This window comes from Onychomys torridus, unplaced genomic scaffold, assembly GCF_903995425.1.
Source record: "Onychomys torridus unplaced genomic scaffold, mOncTor1.1, whole genome shotgun sequence".
Taxonomy (NCBI): Eukaryota; Metazoa; Chordata; class Mammalia; order Rodentia; family Cricetidae; genus Onychomys; species Onychomys torridus.
This window is the reverse complement of record NW_023413116.1, coordinates 11,054-15,776: the sequence shown is the minus strand read 5'-3', so window position 1 is coordinate 15,776 and position 4,723 is coordinate 11,054. Positions and strand designations below refer to the sequence as shown.

The following is a 4,723-nucleotide window of genomic DNA, read 5'->3' as shown; positions in this document are numbered from 1 at the left end:
GCACTTAGTTGGTTTTTATTAATTATGTTGGTTTTTAAATTATAACTTTCATATATTCACAAATTACATTAACAGATCTTCAAGTCACTAGACAGATACTTGATTGAGAAAGTTGAATTTTTGAGGATTCTCAACAGAATGGCTTCAAAGCACAGAAAATAATTTAGGCCCCAGGCAACATAATGGCCTTGTATTAGAGAACATGAACATCATTCCTACCCAAGATACTCTTCTACAGTGGGAAGAAGATATCTGCAACTCCTCAATTGCTCACCTCAACTTTCCCCCATATGATAGTGGCTCCTGTGCAAAGCAGGAGCTGCAAGCACTCTAGAAGATGTTTACCTCCTTTTTGCAGCCAGAAAAGCATAGCAAGGAGCAGATGATTTCTCAGCTGGTCTTGGCTCAGTTTCTCCTAACTGGGCACTACAAGGACAAGTTTGTCTTAAAAGAGTAGTGGGAATCATGTGGTGGAAACATGGGGAGATTCATGGAGGATCTGACTGATGAGTGCTTGAAGGCTCCTATCATGGTGAGTACCTTGGTTGAGAGATGGTTAAGTTAGGAACCAAGACAGTAATTTACATTTGGGGAAAATAAGAAGATACAGTTAATTTATTTGAGAGGCTGTCCCACTTCAACAAAATATTTACTATGGAGATTATCAACTACTATAAATGTATTAATTTAATGAGATTAACAGTGCAAGAAGCCCATGACATTTTTGACTGATACAATTATATTTAAATTATTTACATGGTAATTGGGAGACTGGGAGATGTTATTTAAGCAAAGACTTAAAGGGTTTAGAATAGAGATCCTGGGATTGGACGATGGCTTATTTAGGTAGGTGATTACATTGTAATTATGAGTATTTAGTTGGAATTGAAGCACACACTGATAATTCTGACTGTCAGACCTGGGCGGTGGAAGCTGGGGATCTAATTGTCTTAATGGTTTTTCTCAATTGCCTATTGCATGTCATTAAGTTTCCATGTATAAAACTGAATTATCAGAATGATAGAATATGTTTTCTGATGCTAAAATAAGGCGATTAGATGCATATTCAACACCAACACGCCCATAAGTACAGCCTTGATGAATAATGGTGCTGCAGTTTAAATTTTCAGAACAGAAATATTTAATTTAGATGTAGTTACATTAAATCATCCTTAAATATCTAGGTTTGCATAATTAGCAGTCACTGAAAGAAATGGTCAAGGTGTTGAAATTTTTCTAGCACTCCATACATACATTTCTAAATGTCATTGTTGAAATAACTTCTCATTGCTTTAGACTTCTAAATTTGCATATTAGTTGGTTTGTTTGGTTGCTTGCTTAGGTTTTGTTTTTCTCATTTTGTTCAGTACACCTGGCTTGAGTAGGATTCAGATGAATCACACTTTGTGATCTTTTCAAGTACCAGATTAAAGCTGTCCCCCACCACACCCAGATGTTTATTTGAGGCGTTTACTCTATGCACAAGTCGTTATTTCAGTTTGTTTTTTTCCTCATTTCACTCCTTTGATTTTGTTTGAAAGTGATGATTTCATGATTGAAACTGAATTCCAAGTTACAGCAGAGACAGTGGGCTTATGTGGAAACAATGTATGTGTTGGAAGTGTTTCAGTCAGACGGGAGTTGTATTAAGGACTTAATAATAGAAAACAACACCACTTAGAAATATGGCTATGATACTAGGGCCATCATCAACCAAGGGTTTTATCTAGAGTTAGTAGTTAAATTCAGCAACTAAAAATACAGGTATTGGAACTAAAACCCACTCCCACAGCAAAGTGAGGTAACATTTGGAGAGATAGGGAACACTGGCAGACTATTGGATGGAAGTGGGGGATGGGAAATCCTGAGCTACCTGAGAGGGAAAATGTCAGAGTCATGAGCATGAAAGCAGAAAGTTACAATTGCCAATAGGACACCAGGACACAAAAATGGCATCTATTACAAAGTTATTGTAGACATCCTAAGAATTCCAGAAAGAAACTAGTACTAATCAAGGCTGAATGCTGAAGTAGGAACTTATAGGTTAGCAGCCATCTCTCAGACAAAGAATATAGAAAGGTTCAGGGTTCTGGGCACTGAGTAATAACTATAGGTCTTGGGTGCAACAGAAGGAGGAAAAGAAGGATCTAGAAATTCAGGAGATAGTGAGAAACACTAGCCATACAACTCTTTGTTAAACAGAAACAAATTTATTAGAACAGATAACTCCCATGAATTAACAAAAGAGGCTCCAGAGGTGGAAGACTCACAGACAAGTCTATGTCAGAGGTTTTAAAGGCTCTTTTGGGCCCTCTTGATCTCCAGACTACCTCCCTTCTTGATTTGTCCTACCTAGCCCAGGTGTCCTCTCAGTAAACCAGCTATTTTGTTATAGTTGGCCTAGGTTGGGTGAAATGGGGACAGTCCTTGGAACAATGAGAAGCCTTTTGTGATGGAATAAGTCTCTATTTTCTGGATTGGAACAAGAATACCTGCCTTGTTCAATGCATCGACCAGTTGAAGATAATGTTGTGGCTAGACAGTGCAGAAACCTAACCATACCTTTCCCCTGTAACAGTGACTCAACACTTGCAAATACATTGTGAATAGAGACTTTAGAGACCATAACTTGTGAATGACAGAGTAACAACATTAGAGATGACACACAAATGACCTAACTCATAGTCCAGTGATAGCTTGCAATCAGTTAGAGGACAGGTTTACTCTCATCCACAAATCCACAGATTCGTTGTCCATTGTCCCCTGGATTTGTTTACAGGTCCACGTCTCCAGGCAGGGGCAGGAAGCCCTCTTTCCTGAGAACATGTCCTTAAGAGAAACCATCAATCTTCTGAAAGAATAGCAATCAGCAAGAAGATCAATACCAGAGAATGCAAGGACACCCTTGCCCATCTCCCAAGATAGGTTATTGACAACAGGTAAGTGTCAGGAAGCTACACAGAGGAGGGGTGCTGTGCAGGGATGTTTTCTTTGGCACATTTTCATAGACTGTCTTATTTGCACAGGGCACGGAAACTATGAAGATGGCCAAAACAATGCCTGGAACACTAGTGATGTAAATGGTGGAGATAGTAGTCTTGGAAATGGAAGGGACTCCCTTTCCATTATCCAAGAGGGTCAGTTTCCTGAGCCTAAAGATAGGAGTGTTCCTGATGGAATTCCTCTGGATTACAGCATAACAAACAAGTCACTTCTGGCTACCAGGAAGAATTTCAGAGAGGAACTTCTTCTGAAGATGTCCCTAGGGAGGAACAACCAGAGATGATCTCCAGGCCAGAGGAGACCAAAGACTGCGAGAATCATGATATGAGCTCCACATGTGGGCATAGCCAAAAGAGACTCCTCAGAAACCCAAAGACATACAAATGTGAGGAATGTGGTAGAACCTTTAAATATCCCTGTAGATGTTCAGCTCACCAGAGAGTACACAAGAAGGAGAGGTCATTTTTATGTACCACATGTCAGAAAGGCTTCTATACTCGCTCAGACCTGAGGGTACATGGGGTCATACACCTGGAAAATAAGCCTTTCTAATGTAGGACATGTGGAAAGTCTTTCAGCCTTCAAACAAATCTAAAGGCTCATGAGAGGATTCACACAGGAGAGAAGCCCTACACCTGCTCCCTGTGTAACCATAGCTTCTGCCAGTCATCCACATACCACCATCACCTGAGGAATTGCCACAATTCAGACAGAACTGTGGACCTTGCTCACAAGAGGCGAGCAGGGCTACAGCCTCAGTGTCTCATCTGTACTTGATGAAGCATGTAGCTTTTAATCAGCTTGGAGCCAGTATAGATATGACTTGTAACTTCTGGAATATTATTTCTATCTGTTGTCATAGTCTATTGCCCTGTTAAATTTTCAATCCCAAGTCTCAGGCTTGCATGGTAAATGCATTGACCTTTCTGTCATCTTCCATCCTATGAGTGATTACTGCTTAAAATTTAAGAATGTTCCTCCAAAGGATTGCCAGGCTCCTGATGGAGAGTCAACAGCTTCAGTTGCTCACAGTGGCTCAAAGCAGCCATCACTATCAGTTCCATTATCGTCCCACATAATCCCACTCTAATCTTCATAGCTCTATCCACTGGTCCCTAGAAACTTAAGGAATAGTGGTGTCCGTGTGGATTCTTGGCTCATGTAATGATAACTCGATGACAATTGGCAAATATTTTCCATGAATGAACTCCAAAACATAAAATACAGAAAGGAAAAGGGAATAATATCTATATTGTAAAACATAATTCTGTGCAGAGTTGAAGACAGCAAGCATAGGCTGATTGAGATGTTGGCATTTGTGTATTTTGGTGATTTCCATGTGGAAGGTGAGTTGAGTTCAAGTACCCTGTAGCCATTTTGTAGGTAAACCATGATGTCCCCCTGATGTACCTGGTACAGCCTTACAGCTAGCCATTAGGAGGCTTCAATTTATTAAAATACAGCATTTCATCAGCTGACATGAATACCAGTACAAGTAAAGCATTTTCACATTGAAGTTTTTCTTTTATTTTTGTTTTTTTCAAGACAGGGTTTCTCTGTGTAGTTTTAGTGCCTGTCCTGGATCTTGCTCTGTAGACCAGGCTGGACTGGAACTCACAGAGATCTGCCTGGCTCTGCCTCCCATGTGCTGGGATTAGAGGTATGTGCCATCGCCACCTGGCCACTTTGAAGTTCTTATTGCTGACATACCTTGTGGCTG

The 4,723-nt window shown here is 40.2% G+C and overlaps 1 pseudogene; it reads left to right on the top strand.

Annotated features, from left to right (window-relative positions):
- Positions 1–202: 202 nt before the first annotated feature.
- Positions 203–2,939, top strand: LOC118576143 (annotated as a pseudogene).
- The last annotated feature ends 1,784 nt before the right edge of the window (positions 2,940–4,723 follow it).